Here is a 19,800-nt window from a genome sequence, read left to right as displayed (position 1 = left end):
ATCTGCAACCTTTCTAGATTAAAATTAGGGTCAAGTAATTTAACCACCCAACAGCCCCATGGGACTGGGTTAAATGTGCTGCCAATGTGTTTAGTCCAGTGGAAACTCAGAGAGATGAGGCTGGTGGCCTCATTTTTCAGCGAAGCAATTAAAGCGTGGAAAGGCAAATCATTGTATAGAGGTTCCCATACCTGGGAGTGGAGTTGATGGCAGCAAACATCAGAGTCAAGGGCTCTTTGTGTGAGATCTTAGCTGCTTCCTGATCCTACCAGATAGAGCTTAAAACCCCATCATTTCAAATTGTTGACAGCAAACGAATAACACTAATGATGGCAGCAGTATCCCATTATCATCTTATGTGTTGTCAGCTCTTCAAGGTGCTTTCACGTGTTTTGTATTTTAGAGTCATGGTATTGAAATCACAACCTCAGATGGCTACTCTGAGGCCGCCCTGAATTTAAAGATAGGTCAAGTTGTGACAGTCTTAATGGGAAATCTCCCAGGGAATGAGTGTTATGAACACATAGTAAGTAAGTTCTCAGGCTGTCCCCTGATTACCATGCACAGTGCTAAGGAGGAGGCCGAGTCAGTGACTGCTCGAGACCCCACCAGGGGAAACGTAAATTTATCACACGACCCAGGAATTCCACTCCTGGGTGCCTCCCCAGGAGAAATGAAAACATTTCCACACAGACTTGTACACAAAAGTTTGTAGCAGTGGTATTTATTATTGCCAAAAGGTGAAAATGGCACACATGTCTGTCCACAGGTGAATAGGTAAACAAAATATGTACTACCCACACAGTGGAATATTACTTAGTCATGACCAGGAATGAAGTCCTGATACATGCTACAGCATGGACAAATCCAAAAAAGAAGTTATGCCAATTGGAAGCATCCAAATGCAGAGAACTGCATAATATATCATTCCCTTGTACAAAATGCCCAGAAAAGGCAAATCTATACAGACAGACAGCCAGTCAGCGGTTGCGCAGGGCCAGGAGGTGGAAATAGGGAAATATTACAAGTGAGCACAAGTATCTTCTTGAACTGATAGAAATGTTCTAAGATGGAATTGTGGTTGTGGTTGCACCCTCTGTAAGCTAACTAGGAAATAGCTCACTGAATTGCACACTTGAAATGGATAAACCACTATGATGTAGATGTTTTACCTGACTGAAATTTCTCAGGAGCCCATCAGGAGTATAACAGCAAAGGTGATGTGATGCAGAATTTGACATCACTTTTTCTCACCGAGACTTTTTGGCAGAAGGTCAGAGGAGACCTAGCCCATAGGGAGTTTCCCTGGAAAGTAGATTCAAGAAACGTGTTCAAACCAATATCTAGTCTATAAATTTCTATGAAGAAAGTGATCTTCCCACGAACAAGAAGGCTCATGTTGCCCCTCAGGTCTTCCAACTCTCTGCATTGAATGTCTGGGAGGCTGTCAGTCAACAGGAGCCCCCTTTTGGCGTCCTGGGTAAGGAAGACGATCTCGGGGTAATGGATGGTGTCAACGATGCTTCACAACAGCCACTCAAGAGGCCTGTGAACTGAACCAGCCACCTCCTGGAGATGCTATTTGTGGACTAGTTTGCTAATGTTCCCCAGATGCAGTGACCCTCTGCCTGGGCACTGCAGGTCAGTCATTGTCAAGTCTGTTCCTGTCTTCCCCTCTCTACCATGTTCCATTCAGACAACTCTCTTTCTGTTTCAACAGTCTTTCCCCAGCCAGGACGCCATGCCACATTTGGGTTTCTTCATTCTTCTTTATGAGGCTGTGACAGATCTGACTTCTGTACACTCTGGTGTGAGCGTGCTCACCACCTTCCTGAGAGTAAGACTGGACTGCACACGGCCAGTGCTCCTAGCACCTCTCAAAGGCCCTTTCCAGATCCTGGAGATGCCTGCCAGTGCTGTGGACAAGGCTGAGCACTCAACTAGCTGAGTTCACTGGCTTGAACTTAATGAACTTCCTGTTCTCTTAATGCAAATTCAACAACAGCTGCCTGTTCTCAAAGTGGGGCTAGTATTGGAGTGTTCTTCATTCTTGCTTCACATGAAACCCAGATCCTTCCAGCTTACTCCTGCTGCTGCCTGATGGAATTGGATACAAAGACCAGGATAGAAATGGGCCATCCGTGTGCTCCAGGCATCTCCATACTGTGTCCTGAGAAAGTGGGCAGTTGTGAGAGGGCCGGCCTAGCACGTGAATGTCACATCAGCTCTGCCCCTCTCATCCCCATGAACTGCAGTAACTCAGACTAGAATACTTTGTTTTTAATATTCTTTTTAATTGAAGTATAGTCAGTTTACAATGTGTCAATTTCTGGTGTACAGCATAATGTTTTAGTCATACATGTACATACATATATTCCTTTTCATATTCTTTTTCACTATAGTTACTACATGATATTGAATATAGCTCCCTGTGCTATACAGAAGAAACCTGCTGTTTATCTATTTTGTATACAGTAATTAGTATCTGTAAATCTCAAACTCCCATTTTATCCTTCCCCACCCCCTTTCCACCCTGGTAGCTGTGAGTTTATTGTCTATGTCTGTGAATCTGTTTTTGTTTTGTAAGTAAGTTCATTTATGTCTTTTTTTAAAAACTCCACATATAAGCAATCTCAAATGGTATTTTTCTTTCTCTTTCTGGCTTACTTCACTTAGAATGATGATCTTCAGGTCCATCTATGTTGCAGCAAATGGCGTTATTTTATTCTTTTAATGGCTGAGTAGTATTCCACTGTATGAATACATCACAACTTCTTTATCCAGTCCTCTATCGATGGACATCTAGGTTGTTTCCGTATTTTGGCTGTTGTAGATTCAGACCAGAATGCTTAAAACACCCACTGTCTGTCTATGATACCAGCCTATTTAAAATTAAACATGAAGCTACCCAGTTGCTCCTCAGTGCCATCATTCTCCTTTATTCTCAACTTAAAATTATCCTCAGATTTAATTCTGACTCTCAAGCCCAAACATGTCTTCCAGCTAAAACCTATGTGAATGTATCTGTGCCCCACACTTTCCTTCTAACCTTGCCCTTGACTCAAGATGTGACCCTGTTTCCAACCCCACTGGAAGCATCCTCCGTCCAATTCTCCATCCAGTTGCTTTCCCAGTTCTGTTTCCTATCATCCCAGACAATGAGCATGTCAACTGAAAGAGGGCCCTCCCATGCCAGGTAACCCAGCAGAAGTGGATAAGCTCATCTACAGCCAGGACGTGTATATCGTTCCATGTAAAGAGGAAGGATGCAGATGGTCCCTTCTCTGCCCATCCACTGGGTTGTGTGCACATAGACCCTGCTGTCACAGACCCCCTCCAGTTGGGATATTTGCAAATTCCCAGTCAAAGAAAGCTCTGTTTGCACTCATCAGTGACAAGACTAGAGCTTACAAACGTAACTGCTGAAAAACTGAGCACGTGAAAGAGAGGCGTGTTTAACCTATCACTTGGCTTCTCACAGCGTGACATATTGGTTCAGGTTCTACCCAGCAGTTTTGATTCCTGCCCCAATACTCTGAGGCCCATTAGACGGCTGACAGCTTCTGGCCTCCACGGCCAGAATTCAAACAGGAAGAGACGTTGTTTCACAGCAATTAACAGTGATGCTTGGAAGAGGTGGCAACAAGCTGAAAAAAATTAATTGAAAATGTAACCTTCAAATAAAAATACATAGACCTTAGGCTTCCATTTGTAAGCCGCTTATGCTGTGTGCACATTCAGTTGTATTATTTAAGTATTTTCTACACCATTTCTGATTAATACAGCAGTGCTATTTTCCAGTCCAGTCTCCTTAATAAATATATGTGTCAAATATCTGCTTCCTCCCCTGAATGCAAAGGCTTTTAATTCCCCTTGTTTGCATGTGCTAACTGGTTGTGTAACGAGATTAACAGCTCTGTCTTTTTTTTTTTTTTCCTGCAGATTTTATAAGAAAAGCCAGTGGGCTCCCAGACAGAGTTAAAAAGGTACCTTCTTTAATTTTGCATATTGTTAGCTACAATCCGGCTGCTAATGTTTGTTTTATTTCCATCTGTCAAAAGCAATGCCAAAATACGTTGTGTTTGCCTTGAGTTGGCTCAATTAATCCTCCGCTGGAAACAGTTCTGTCATTTCATGTTTGGTTAAGGCCCTGACTCAGGAGCAACCAAATGGGGGAGCTCATCTCTGCCAACGGCAGCCAGCGCACACTTGATACAACTTGCTGGGAAGGAGCCGTTTGACAAAGACAAAAGAGAAAGGGGAGATAGCACCCTTATAGGAATGTTGATTTAGAGCCAGCCCTTCGCTCCTGTGGGTACAGAGAAGTGTGTCCTGGGCTTGAGCCTATAAACAGTTTCTGTGGAGCTAAAAGAACGCAGTTAATGGCTCACCCTGAGAGACTGACTCTGTAGGGTCCCAGTGTGGGGCAGCCCCGCCTGAGTGCGGCTTCCATGTAAGTCTGATGATGGTGTCTTAGTCTGCTAGGGCTGCCATTACAAAATAGCCCAGACTAGGGGGCTTAAACGTTCATTTTCTCACAGTTCTTCAGGCTGGAAGTCCAACGTCAGGGTGTGAGCAGGGTCAGTTTCTTCTGAGACCTCTCTCCTGGGTTTGGAGATGTGGCGCGTGTCTTCACATGCGCTTCCCTCTGTGTGTATGTCTTGTCTGTATCAGAATGTCCTCTTGTTGTAAGGACCTCCGTCATACTGGAAGGGTCCGAACATGATGACCTCATTTTAGCTTAATGACCTCTTTAAAGACTCTGTGTCCAAATATAGTCACATGCTGACATACTTGGGGTTGAGACCACAGCACATGAATTTTGGAGGGCTGCAGTTCAGTCTGTAAGATGGTAACCAAAAAATAAATAAATGAAAACACGAGGTAGAAGGAAAAGACCTTAGACCCAAACTATGAAGCAGCCACTCTGTAGCTTTCTCACTCTCTCTCGCCTTTCATTCTTTTTGCTTCTTCTTTATCTATCTCTGAATAAAAGCTATAGTCACCATCTCTATGCAGTTAGCATATTTTACAGAATATAGGCTTTTGATTGTCATGCTCTGAGTCCAAATCCTGACTTGACCTCTTGTTAGCTGTATGACCAAGGGCAAGTCATTTAAATTCTGAGTCTCAGGTTCTTCTCCTTAAAGTGGGGTTAATAACTAACCCCGCAGATTTTCTTTCATATAGACGATAAGGTACTCTATGTAGGAGCCAATGGCACACCGGGGTTGGGGAAGTGGGAGTGGTCTGCCCTGAGTGCAGGTAATAGGGGATGTATTGTGGGTAGAAAATTTAAAAGTGGTAACACAAGTGCCTTTTTAAACAAAGGTGATGTAACACTCTTGCACCCCTGGGAAGATGCCGCCCACTGCTGACCCATCCTCCCATATCTGGACCAGGACAGCACTCTCTCTGTTTCTACCTGTTGCATATTAAATGCATGTGTCCACCCGCCCCGCCCCCATCCACACACTTCTGTATCTTGAATTTAGTCATTCTCGGGACAGCTTAACCAAAGGTATTTCACATGACTGCACAACTTATTTTTTATTCATTTTACTCAGAAATTGGCAAACCTCAGAGCTAAATTATATATGATAGAGGAGAGTCATCACTTACTGTTGTTTCGAAAAGAGGCCTAGTAGCCTCTTGTTAGAGCCTTGCTCTTCCTCCCCTGGTATCTTCAGTTCCTCCATCCAGCTTCCAGGGCTGGGCCCTGCCAGAAGACGTCTTGCTGTGATTCAAGAATCAAAATACACACAAAATAACTACAAGAGAAGTGTGTGTGTCTGGGCCTGTGTATGGTTCCATATCCCTTTCTGAAGTGGTACCCGATCCCCTGGCATCTTTATATAAAGTAGCTACTTACATAATTGCTACACCGTATAAGTAACTATTTCATGTAAACAGAAGAACAGAGAGTTGGTTAGTCGTGCTAAAAAATAGCAACATAAAACAGAATTCTGAATGGTACATTTCTTTTTTTGGTGGATGACACCTGTCTTCATATAATATCGTAAACCCTTGGCATGAATCGTTAAACTTTTCCAGACAATATTTCTCGCTGGGATTTTACAAAGGAAGTTCCTCAGTCTAGATCTCAAAGGTGGAGGAAAAGGTTGTAGTGTGTACATTACATGGGGTATCATGCAGTTACTAAAATGATGGCTTTGATGTCCATTTAATAAAATGGAGCTATTTGATCATATCCTGTTAAGTGAACAAAAAGAAGCAGAATGCTATGTAATACATATTTAAAATGTTTAACAACAAAAAGTAAATGCATCTAATGGTGTTTAATAATATTGGAAATTTAGCACACTCACACAAGAATGCCTTTGGAAAGAGCCCTTTTTTGTGAAGTGGGTGGCAGGTTTTGAATCTGCTCTGTGCACCCTGGGTATCAGAATCTTAAACCTGCATCTCATCAGTTTTGGCCTGATTTGGATTTCTGTAATTAAAAGAACAGTTGCATGGAATCTGTGGGTGAAGAGTGGGATCAGATCTAGGATTTAAACATGGCGATCCAAAGATGGGTTAGCATGGTTGAACCCAATCGAAAATGAAACTTCACAGAGATTTCTAGATGGTTGGCATACCTATAACTCATAACCTTTGAATATTACAAAACAGGGCCTTAATAAGTCACAGATTCTTCTCAGTAAGACATGATAAAATCTCTAGCTTGTATTCACTAAGAAAATTGTCTGGTTTGGCTCAGATGGCTCAGATGGCTCATTTTTGCCATCCGGATTCTCTTCCCACACCATTCTGGACACATTATAGATTTGCCTGAAGATAGCATTTCCATGGCTCAGGCCCATAATTATAAGCTGCAGAATTTCCTGGGTTTCTGTTACTAGAAATTGCTAATTTGGTAGGATGTGAACAACATAGTTATTACAAAATCATATTTGAAGAGCCTTCTGCTTGCCTCCAAGGTGCGCCCCCACGTGCACGTGCCGTATGCAGCCCCTGCTGATTTCTGCCCCCTCATCTGATTTCTCTTTGATCGCCGTGGGGTGTAGGGCTATGGAGGGGTTTTGGTAGCAGCAATTATTTTTCAAAATGGGAAGATACAAATCATAAAAGGAATGTCTCAACTGCAGGGCTGTAGATTCCATGCCTCTTCCTAAATGCCACGATTCCATCCTCCCACTAGGGTTGGGCTGGTGGGTCACTTCACACCCACAGCCCCAGGGTTTCGCGTTGAACAAGAGGCCTGGAAGGTAACATATCCAAGTATTGATAGTGACTGCATTTGAGTCTTGGAATTATGGGAATATTTTCTCCCCTTGTTTAACAAAGATCCTTTCATAACTCTGATGAAAAAGAAAAAGTTTCTTTTTTAAGCCATAATAGTCATGCTACTTTTTTATTATACGTGTATATTTTTATTGAAGTATAGTCAGTTTACAGTGTGTCAGTTTCTGGTGCACAGCATAATGCTTCAGTCATACATGAACATACATATATTTGTTTTCATGTTCTTTTTCACCATAAGTTACTACAGGATATTGAATATACGTCCCTGTGCTGTACAGTATGAACTTGTTTATCTGTTTTATATGTAGCAGTTAGTGTCTTTAAAACTCGAGCTCCCAATTTATCCCTTCCCACTCCCTTCCCCCCCGGTAACCATAAGTTTGTTTTCCATGTCTGTGAGTCTGTTTCTGTTTTGTAAATAAGTTCACTTGTCTTTTTTTTTTTTTAAGACTCCACATATAAGTGATATCATATGATTTTTTTTTCTCTTTCTGGCTTAGTTCACTTAGAATGACAATCTCCAGGTCCTATGCTTCTTTTTAATGTGCACACCAAACCTCTTGATATCATGTGAGCTAATTCTGTTCATGTCAACACCTTTATCATCACACGTGAGAAATTGAAATACCAAAATTTATAAAGAGGAATAACTGAACATTTCCACTAAAATCATGACCATATGCTGGATGCTGGTAGGAATAACTTTTTAATTTAAAAATTTAAAAAACTTACTTGCAAACCCAAATAAATAGAAAGACATGGAGACTGTTGTCTGTGATATTAAAAAATAGATGGCTCTGGTTCATCCTAACCTTTATTTAATCACTCATTTATTCATCCAACATTTTCTATGGGGTTGGCCATTGGATTCACTGGTGTGCCAAGTGCATATTCCCTGTCCTCAAGGAGCTTACGATCTAGGTTAATTTCCTATCAGAATAAACATATTCTAGGATTAACAGGTACTAAATTAAAAGTGAAGAAAAAGAAAAAAATAGATTACAGAACTATAATTTGCATGCATGGAAGTATGTAGGATAAAATTTTGTTTTCCACTTCATCCACTACACACAGACATGCAGACACACACACACACACATACATGCATACAAAGTGTCACACTGTCTCTACCTGGCTCAGAGACCCAGGATTTATACCAATTATAAAAGTAGTTAGTCATTTATTTAAAGCATTGTTCTTGAAAGGGGCAGTTAACTCCCCTACATCTTGTTATATCCCACCAGTATCTACTCATAGACACAATAAGTAACAAATAAAAGCAGTCAGTGGGGGCAGACAGGGCCCCCTTATATCTGAGGGACCATAATCCCTGTAGGGAGAAGGCTATATTGGGGCAGAGACAGGAAAGCCTTGTCAGTAATGCATACAATAAGGGTGATCCCTGTATTTTCATTGAGTCATTGGTTTAAAGTGTCAGAGACCCAAACAGATGGATTAGGAGATGATCTCACCTTGGTCCATTAGTATCTGAACAGAAGAACACATGTTCCAGACTAGCAATTCCATGCGGCATCACTCAAGAACTTTTATTGAAAGAAAAATCAAAGAGGGTGGTTGGGAAATACTGCACAACAAAGAAAGACATAAAATCGCCTTGAAAATGATCTGTTGTACAAGTCGGGTGTGGAGGGAACATATACAATGTTTGGTAAAATATAAGAAATCAGGACCCTAAAACACTATTTGGAAGCCTTTTTGGAAACAACAACTACATGACTGATATGAAAAAAATGGAGCTCAGTGAGAAAAGAAAATGTTGCAAGGAAGCTAACACTCAGTTCTGGGGAGGTGAATCTCTCACTCCCCACAGTGAAGACAGAAAGGATCAGTAAGTCAAATCCAAGCTGAAATAGGATAAACTTGAAAACATGATCCCACATTGGACCCTTTCTTCCCCCTCTCCCTCCCTCCCTCCCTCCCTCCCTTCCTTTCTTTTCTTTCCTTCTTTCCCTCAAAACTATTTACTGGGCAGCCAGTTTGTGTCTGGGAAATACAAAGAGAAAGATGAGAAAAGGACAGAGAGACAGAGAATGGATATAACACATGTACATTTCAGATATTTCTAAAGATGAGCAGTGATCAATTGAAAGCAAACAATCATCAAGGGTATAATTAGATACAATTTTCTGAAGCTGAAAGGATCTAAATATGGAGATGAAAAATCCCCACTGTATTATAAGAAGAGATAATGGAAAAAAGATCTACACCTAGAAGAGCAGAGTAAATACCAGAAAATAGGACAGTGTTTTCAGAGAGAAGTATGTGGCCCAGGAATATTATAACCAGACAAGTGGCCATTAATGGGTAAAGACAAAAAAAAAAAAAAAGACAAAAAACCTCCAAAAAACTCTACACAAAACAAAACAGAAAACATATTAAAATTGAAAAAACTTCAAAATATGTTGCCAATAAAATCTTATTGTACAGAAAAAGAACTTGAAGTTGATCTACACACAACTGAGAATTGACTTGAAATTAGTGACTCAAGAATGGGACAACCATGGTATTAAGAGTGATTGTGAAGTAAGAAAACAAAATAAAGTCAAAAACTGGAAATATCCTTCCAATTTGTATGCAAATACCAATATAGTTCCTAAGAGAGATGGTTCTCAATTATATAGCACTAATATAAGAGAAAATGAATTTAGAAAGGGGACATGAAAAACAAACCAATTCAACTGCTCATCCTACAAGGGGTGAGAGTTGGCATTAAATCTATGGATCAGAGAAAAATATGATCCAAATAAATAGGAGGAAACTAAAGCAACATTTTTTAAAGGGTGAGTTCCTTCTAAACTACTGGGAAAAAAAATAAGCAAAATGTAGACTCCAAAATAAATAAATAAAGTTGAGAGGACATGGTAAAACAGTATGAAAAGTTGGTATCACAATAAAATTGAGCTAGCTCTTCATACGCACTTCATTATCTCATTTAATCCTCTTTTACCAATGAGTAAACTGAGGCACAGATGTTTTAAGTCTGTATAAAGTGCTTAGAGCAGATCTCTGGGCAGATAGTAACTAAGACATACAGTCAGTTGGCTCTTGATGTCTCCTATGGTGTTGTAGACAGGCAGAGCCCTTGTCTTAACCTGCCTTGAACAGAGGGTGCTATCTAAAATGTATAGCATGATTTTCTTGTATTTTATCCCCCTACTGACACAACACTGTTGTGGCTCCACTGTTGTGCTGAGAGTGCAGGAGAAGATGGCAGTAGGAAGGAAAATACAAATACATGGAGCACTAACCGAGAGGTAATACTGTTACCGTTGTACACACTGAGGTTTTACCTAGTGGTGACATCATACTTACCGCTCTTATTTCACCTGTGTGCTCAGAGTGCTGGACTGACTCGACAGCCTAGAGGCAAGCTTGCTTAACCAAGACATTCCAGCCACTGAGTGAAATGGAGGGCTCACAGTTCCCAGCTCTGCCTCCCAGAGGAGATCACCCAGGGAAGGGGACGGGGCTGCCAAGCAAAGGTTTCTGTCGGCATTTTTTAAAGCTCATTTTCAAAGATTCCATATGATGACGAGTATTTTCCAACAAGTGAGAAGACCAGACTTCTCTTAACTGTGTTCAGCAGTAAATCCCCATTCAGGGCTACATAAAACTAAAAGACAAAAGAAATCGAAAACATTGGTTACAAAATATTATGGAGGAAATACAAAAACAAAGCAGGGCTGACAACCGTACTGTCTAAGCAAACTTTATTCCAGGCCAAATAACACTAAAGGAGATAAAGAGTGTCATTTTACAATCCACTGTTAAGATAAAATAGTCGTGAAAATTTATTTGCCGAAGGACATAGCATCAAAATATATAAAGCTAAAAATCTTAGAAATAAAGTGGGAAATTTACAGAAGCATGTTTGCTTTGGGAGACAGTGACACACCTCTCTTACTCCTGGCAGATAAAATAGACTACAAATAAAGAAGTATGTAGATAAACATAAATACAATAATAAGAATATTCATATATTAAAGTAAAAATGTCTAAGTTTCACCAGAAGATTTATAAAATTGTATCTTATTCTAAGCCACAACCATAAGCACAATACATGCTTTAAAGCTGATATTTTATAAGATCAATTTTCTAAATTTAATGTCAGATAAATATAAATAAATTAATAATAATGAAAATTAAAATTCCTCTCTAAATAACTTTGGGTCAAAGAATAATATGAACTCAGTTACTAATTATTTAGAAATAAATAAAAGAAATAATGTGTCATTGTAAATACATACTATACTGCCAAAGCTTTACTCTAAGGCAAATTCATACAATTTATCAATTTCTTATTAAATAAGTAATAGAAGTTATGTCGTATGAGCTGTTTATATATTCTGGAGATCAAGCCTTTGTCGGTTTCATCATTTGCAAAAATTTTCTCCCATTCCATAGGTTGTCGTTTTGTTTTACTTACGGTTTCCTTTGCTGTGCAGAAGCTTGTAAGTTTCATTAGGTCCCATTTGTTTATTCTTTCTTTTATTTCTATTGCTTGGGTAGACTGTTCTAGGAGAACATTTTTGAGATGTATGTCAGATAATGTTTTGCCTTTATTTTCTTCTAGGAGGTTTATTGTATCTTGTCTTATGTTTAAGTCTTTGATCCATTTTGAGTTTATTTTTGTGTATCGTGTAAGGGAGTGTTCTAGCTTCACTGCTTTACATGCTGCTGTCCAGTTTTCCCAACACCATTTGCTGAAGAGGCTGTCTTTATTCCATTGTATATTCTTGCCTCCTTTGTCGAAAATTAGTTGACCAAAAGTTTTGGGGTTCATTTCTGGGCTCTCTATTCTGTTCCGTTGGTCCATATGTCTGTTTTGGTACCAATACCATGCTGTCTTGGTTACTGTAGCTCTGTAGTATTGTCTGAAGTCTGGGAGAGTTATTGTCTGAAGTCTGGGAGAGTTATTCTTCCAGCCTCGTTCTTTCTCTTCAGTAATGCTTTGGCAATTCTAGGTCTTTTGTAGTTCCATATAAATTTTATTATGATTTGTTCTAGTTCTGTGAAATATGTCCTGGGTAATTTGATAGGGATTGCATTAAATCTGTAGATTGCCTTGGGCAGTATGACCATTTTAACAATAATGATTCTTCCAACCCAGGAGCATGGGATATCTTTCCATTTTTTTAAGTCTTCTTTAATTTCCTTCATCAATGGTTTATAATTTTCTGTGTATGTCTTTCACCTCCTTGGTTATATTTATTTCTAGGGATTTTATTACTCTGGGTGCTATTTTAAAGGGGATTGTTTCTTTACTTTCTTTTTCTGTTGATTCATCATTAGTGCAAAGAAATGCAACTGATTTGTGAACATTAATCTTGTAACCTGCTACCTTGCTGAATTCTTCGATTAGTTCTAGTAGTTTTTGTGTGGACCTTTTAGGGTTTGATCTCCAGAATATATAAGCAGCTCATACGATATAATAAGAAAAAAACAAACAACCCAATCGAAAAATGAGCAGAAGACCTAAACAAGCAGTTCTCCAAGGAAGAAATACAAATGATCAATAGGCACATGAAAAAATGCTCAATATCACTAATTATCAGAAAAATGCAAATCAAAACTATGATGAAGTATCACCTCACACCAGTGAGAATGGCCATCATTCAAATGTCCACAAATGACAAATGCCAGAGAGGCTGTGAAGAAAAGAGAACCCTCCTACACTGCTGGTGGGAACGCAGTTTGGTGCAGCCACTGTGGAAAACAGTATGGAGATTCCTTAGAAGGCTAGGAATAGACTTACCATATGACCCAGGAATCCTGCTCTTGGGCATATATCCAGAAGGAACCCTACTTCAAAAAGACACCTGCACCCCAATGTTCATAGCAGCACTATTTACAATAGCCAAGACATGGAAACAGCCTAAATGTCCATTGGCAGATGACTGGATGAAGAAGATGTGGTATATTTATACAATGGAATATTATTCAGCCATAACACCATTTGCAGCTACGTGGATGTTCCTGGAGAATGTCATTCTAAGTGAAGTAAGCCAGAAAGAGAAAGAAAAATACCATATGAGACTGTTCATATATGGAATCTAAAAAAAAAAAAAGTTAATACAAAACAGAAACAGCCTCATAGACATAGAATACAAACTTGTGGTTGCCAAGGGGGTGGGGGGTGGGAAGGGACAAACTTGGAGTTCAAAATTTGTAGATACTGACAGGCATATGCAGAATAGATAAACAAGATTATACTGTATAGCACAGGGAAATATATACAAGATGTGGTAGTTCACAGTGAAAAAAATGTGACAATATGTGTATGTTCTTGTATAACTGAAACATTGTGCTCTACACTGGAATTTGACACAACATTGTAAAATGACTATAACTCAATAAAAAATGTTTGAAAAAAAAGTTAATCAGTTAATTTGTGAGATGTTAGACTGAAAACCCAAAACTAACTTAGGGAGACTAGGTAAATGCAAATGTTGAAAATGAGAACAAAAATCAGTTGAAATAGAAAGTAATTAGAAAATTAGAAAAGAGAAGATAAATCATTCCAGGAAATGATGTTCAACTTCTCCCCTGCCCCCTGCCCTATCAAAGAAGATAAACTAGATCAACTAGATCAACTCAGGTAATCTTATTAAGGGAAAAAAAAAAGGAATCACCACTCATCCTTAAGGAAGATTAAAGAGAGACTGGATAATTCCAAGTATAAAGAAAACCTAAAAATAAGAGAATACAGTTACAGTGCACAACTCGAGATTAATACATTGATAAAATTATTGATAAAACTGATTATTTAGAGGAGAAATAGAAATGACTGAAATTGGCTCCAGAAAAAAAAAAGCCCCACTAATTAATTGCACAGACGAATAACCGCAGAGGAAAATGAACACATACTGTTTTAACATGGCAGGCAATTTCATTGATGGTTTCTCTCAAACTATTGAAGATCAGATAATTTCTATGACTTATGAATTCTTGTACAGCATAGGCAGGACAGGAATATGTACTTTGAAGTTACTGATGCCACAGACTACATAGAACTGGTACACCTTTCTATTAAAATGTTTTGACAATGCAAAAATACGAACTAGCAAAACAACATAAATTTAAGAAAGGAGTGTTGGACCATATGCTGCTGAGTTTATGGAATGGATGGAGAGGCACATTCTCAAAACCAAACAGGCCTTAGAGTTCACAGAATCCAGAGAAAAGTCTCAATCTACCAAGTTCTCTCTTGCTATGTCTTTCTTTTTCCCACATTTGTATTTCTATGCACATGTAGTATACAAACTCTCTTGTGCTTGCATACACACACACACAGAGCTTTGAGGTTGACCCTCAGTGTCTAACCTTAACTTGAAGTCCCAGTAGCCTCAGTGATGAGAATGGTAGGTAACCATCCACAAAGACTGTGGAAAATTTAGTATAAACACGAAAGTTCCAGAGTCCTGCTCAATCCTCGGGCTTCAGTTGGGTTTTTGTAGCACTACTTGCTTTGAAAAACATGCAAATAATAATCCAGGGAGATGCAGAATTCAAAGTGGAGGCAAGAGAAATGTTTCATTCTGGATTGTTTATTTGCACGAGAAGAAGTGGCATAGCTAATGGTAGGGAGCCCAGTTGTTGGGGCAGGAGAAAGTTAAACCTGTGCCCAATGAATTGTTGGATGACTGCATCCAATGAATGCATGGATGACTGTGGTCAGTGTTCCAGGGAAGCCGGGTGGTGACTCTGGACACTGTTGACCCTGGCTCCTAAAAAGCACAGATTTAGTTTTATTCCTTCCAGTTTGGGATGAGCAAAACAAACAAATACGTAATTTTAAAAAAATCAACAAAGTGGAAGATTTTGCTTAAGAGAAAAGAAGCATTGCTCTGGAGAGTCAAAGAAAAAGTGTATCTCTAAAAACTATATTTTCTTTAAAAATTTTTTTAATTGAAGTAGTTGGTTTACAATGTTGTGTTAATTTCTGGTATACAGCAGAGTGGTTCAGTTAGATATATTATATATCCCTTATGTTTTCCTTTTATCTTCTAAGTTAAAAAATATAGGAAGTCTAAGCCAAGTCCTAGAAACAATCAGCAGCTTAGAAATCAAGAGTCAGTTTGGCACAAGGGAGGCAAGAGATTAAGATGAATGCAGAGGGGCAAAGAGAGTCCCCTTGGGATAAGAACAGAGGGTAAGAAATCTCAAAATGTCATGGCATTTAAAATTCGCATTGGAGACAACCAGGAACAAAACTGACATCACATCAGTGACATCCCTGGATCAGTGCTGTGGACTGCAAATAAGAGAAACACATTGTGATCTGCCCTATATTCTTACTAAGGGATTTGGAACACATTTTAATGTTACTTTTTGATTATTTAGGTTTCTCCTTTTAATTTCCTCCCCCCCCCCAACTTTGCTCTAATATAATCATTCATTTAGAAGCTACTGAGCATGTAGAGACTTCTGCTTCTATGGGAAGGTGGGCCAGCCTGCTGCACAAGTCTTGAGTCATTCTTTTTTTTTTTTTTAATTAATAGGCATATTCAGTTTACAGTGTGTCAGTTTGTGTCAATTTCTGGTGTACAGCATGTTTCAGTCATACATATATATATATATACATATCTTGGTTTTCATATTCTCTTTCATTATAAATTACTACAGGATATTAAATATAGCTCCCTGTGCTATACAGAAACTTGTCATTTATCTATTTTATATATAGTAGTTAATATTTGCACATCTCAAACTCTCAGTTTATCCCTTCCCACCTCCCTTCCCCCCAGTAACCATAAGTTTACTATGTCTGAGCCTGTTTCTGTTTTGTAGATAAGTTCATTAATGTCTTTTTTTTTTCAGATTCAACATATAAGCAATATCATATGGTATTTTTCTTTCTCTTCTGGCTTACTTCACTTAGAATGACAGTCTCCAGGTCCATCCATGTTGCTGCAAATGGCATTATTTTATTCTTTTTTATGACTGAGTAGTATTCCATTGCATAAATATACCACAGCTTCTTTATCCTGTCATCTGTCGATGGACATTTAGATTGTTTCCATGTCTTGGCTGTTGTATATAGTGCTGCTATGAACATAGGGGGTGTGTATCTTTTCAAATTAGAGTTCCCTCCAGATGTATGCCAGGAGTGGGATTGCTTGATAATGGGGTAAATCTATTTTTAGTTTTTTGAGGGCTCTCCATACTGCTTTCCATAACGACTACATCAATTTACATTCCTACCAATGGTGTAGAGGATTCCCTTGTCTCCACACCCTCTCCAGCATTTATCATTGTAGACTTTTTAATGATGGCCATTCTGACTGGTGTGAGGTGATACCTTGTTGTAGTTTTGATTTGCATTTGTCTGATAATTAGTGATCTTGAACATGTTTTCAAGTGCTTATTGGCCATTTGTATGTCCTCACTGGAGAAATGTCTGTTTACGTCTAAAACCTCTTCATCATCCTCTCACTGGACCCCCAACCCCTATAATTTCATTCTGAGTTAGATCTCCCTCTCTTCCATCCCCTCCGAGCTTTACCCTTTAAATGTACATCTTCCAATTGACCGTGTACTAGAAAAGAAACTAATCAATTTTATTAGAAGTATATGAAAAGTAATTGCCAATAGACATTGAATTTTTAAAATGGTGCTGCATGAGACCATGAAGAATTTAAAGTCAGTTAAGAGACAGTATTATCATTACTTTAACTGCTCAGTGTTCTGGTTCCACCCCTGCCCCATTCCTCTGTCATTATCTCAGTCTCATTCTACATAGTAGAATTTAGTTCCTTAAGTGTTTCATGTATAAGGTCATCTTAATGAGTATTAATTGAGGCATACATTGGTGCAACAGCCTTGGAGGTATCAGTAGAATAAGGCCATTGGGTTTCTTCTGGAGTGGTTCACAGAGATGGGGTGGCTGTTGTTTGATCAGACCTAGGAATTCTTGTCTTAATTGTAGGAATGGTTGGAAGGATTAGAGAGGAGGATTAATGTAGGACACTTCTTTAAGATTCCTGGGAGCTAGGATGACGCCTCCATCCCCAGCCCCAGGTATTTTTGAATTAAGGGAAAGCCTGGACTTGTGCTTTCTTCCAGGCTTCCTTTGCTAGAGCTGAACGCAGCTTCTGGGCTGCTGAGGGGCCACATCTCTCTTAGGTTGTCTCTGTGCCTGGAGATGTAGTTTCTGTAGTCGCAGTGGAAAGAGAAGTGGGAAGACCTTAGCATAGGAAGTGTCATTACTGCAGTGGAGCCACCTCCTCAAGCCAGGCTGCTTGACTCTGTGTACAGGGCGGGGGGCTTCCCAGCGTTCAGTTTCCACCCTCTTGCTGCCTGCCTGCCACTGCGCAGAGCGGGCTGGGAGTCTCTTTGTGGGACAATCAGTTAATTGCTTGCTCTCTGACCACCCGAGGACTAGAGGGTCCCTCTATGGGCATTTTTTTGCAGTTCCCGCTGAAATACATGGGAATTCTAAATTTTAAATTTTAAATAAGGCAGCCAGAACTATTGGCTAAGAGGAAGGGCTGGATTTGTTCAGGGAGCCGTATGCTTTAGCGCTCTTTCGTGTTTTACTGGGTGCTGTCATTGGGGTGGTATCATTGACTTTCTCTGCAAAATGCAAAGGAACGAGAAGAAGGAGGAGAAGAAGGAGGAGGAGAAAGAGGAGGACGGCAAAGAGGAGAAAAAGAAGAAAGGAGAACCAAAATAGGAGCGTCAGTTTCCTTCCGAGAGAGGTTTGGATGTAAGGGTCCACCGTGAGTCAGCACCCACCTGCGTGAGAGAGAAGGATCTGCTGTTTTCACGCCCCAGCCAAAGACTGAAGGGAAAATAAAACAAAACAGACAAACAGAGCTCATTAGTTTTTCTCTCTGGGACTGTGATGAATGTAAAGTCAACTCCCGAGCCATGCATCCTGACTCAAGGAATATGACACATGGAGTTAGGATTTTAAAGGAGGAATTTTTGAAAACCTTGAGTTCAACTCCCCACTGTGGAGAAAGACCCATCCAATCCCTTTGACAAATAACTCCCACTCTTTATGCATGTTTTTCTCAAACTGACCCAGGGCAGAGGCAGAATTCACTGCCTGCCTCTTGCCTACTTCAGTCTTCTCCACTCCCTCACCTGTAAAATAAGCAACGGTGGCTACGTTCTAGCTTCTCTTTCTTCTGCTTTCTGGTTTCTGGTTCTCTTTCTAGGGCAGACTTTGGATAGTGTATCGGTCCTGAGTGCAGTCTGGGCATGGGAGACTCATAAAGTGAAGTTGCTTGCAAGGAAACTAGAAGCCTAAGACAAAGTGATTGCCCTGGGTGAGATCAGGTTAAGAAGGACGTGAGAGTATCAGTGTGGCCCGAGCAGAAATGGACGGCACGCTCAGACTGCATCTTTGGGAGGATGGAGGTGGGGATGCTGTGCCAGGTGCTATGGCAGGGTATAGCCAGCCCAGGGAAGCTCTTCAGGGAGGGCGTCTGACACATCAGCACCCTAAGCTTACTCTCCCTCTCTTGAGTTTCTTGCAGGGACTTCCTATTGGTCACATCCAGAGAGATGCCAGACAGCAAGGGGGCTCCCTTGATGCAGTCAGTCCCCTCCAGGACAAAGGCAGGAGATGGGGGGAGAGGGGTGGACTTGGAGGCTGCACAGCTCAAAAATGGAGAGGCATGGAAGTCTGGAGAAGTCCTACAACTTTGACCCAACTGCTGCCTCCCTGCAGCATCTCACCTATCCGTCACAGGGCCTGTTGGTGTGAGAGGGAAAGGGTGGGACACGTGGGAACTGAGTTCTCTCTCTTGCTGTGCCCATTGCACAGATGAGCCCAACATTATGCTGCCTTCCATGGGACAAGGCAGCAATTTCCGGCAGGAAGCTCTCTCCTGACAACACACTGAACCATGCACTAACAGATGTCTCAGACTCAGGAAAGCACAGAAGCACATTTTGCAGGAATGTTGATGGCATGTTCTCCTCACTGGACTAAAAGAGTAACAGCAACTCATGAAATCCCATCTGGTTATGGTGCACGTACCAGAAAACACGGTGATGTCTTCCATCATTCGGCTTTAGTGGAGGCTGTTTTCAAATGGAAGCAATCTGTCTTTCTCATGTCTGGGAAGAGTGGTTATTAACTATGGAGAAATTGTCTCCAACAGTAGGTCAATTAATTACTGCATTTTAAAGCCGCGTCTTGAAAAACAGCAATTAATTTCACTGCGTTTCTGGGTATTTCCTCTCCAAACCATATCCATTTCAAATCACTGTAATTCCGGGTAGATATGGAGACTTGATTATTTATGAGGCTTTACAGGAGATCATATTTCTTTTTTTTTTCTCTTTAATGAATGCAGGGATAGAATTAGGTTTTAATTATCACTGGCACCTTTTCACTATTGGAAGTAGACTTAAGAAGACAGAAAATGGGAAGAATTCATACTGAAAGGAGAGTTGATAAATACTCAGAAAGACTATTTATCCAAACACATCTTAAGTGAAAATGCTGTCTGATATGAAAAATAGAATCCAAACACAGCATGGGGTATTTCTGTT

At 40.0% G+C, this 19,800-nt stretch overlaps 1 long non-coding RNA gene across 1 annotated transcript in view; it reads left to right on the top strand.

The window, feature by feature from the left end:
• LOC116281908 (uncharacterized) overlaps nucleotides 1-19,800 on the top strand; it is a 554,075-nt gene that overhangs the window by 364,298 nt on the left and 169,977 nt on the right. The window contains exon 6 of the long non-coding RNA XR_012075708.1: nucleotides 3,943-3,986. This is a non-coding gene — a long non-coding RNA (uncharacterized lncRNA). The remainder of the gene's footprint in view (nucleotides 1-3,942; nucleotides 3,987-19,800) is intronic.

Source organism: Vicugna pacos, chromosome 9 (genome assembly GCF_048564905.1).
Source record: "Vicugna pacos chromosome 9, VicPac4, whole genome shotgun sequence".
Lineage (NCBI taxonomy): Eukaryota > Metazoa > Chordata > Mammalia > Artiodactyla > Camelidae > Vicugna > Vicugna pacos.
Note: the sequence above shows the minus strand (reverse complement) of the source record. Positions and strands in the feature narration are given on the sequence as shown.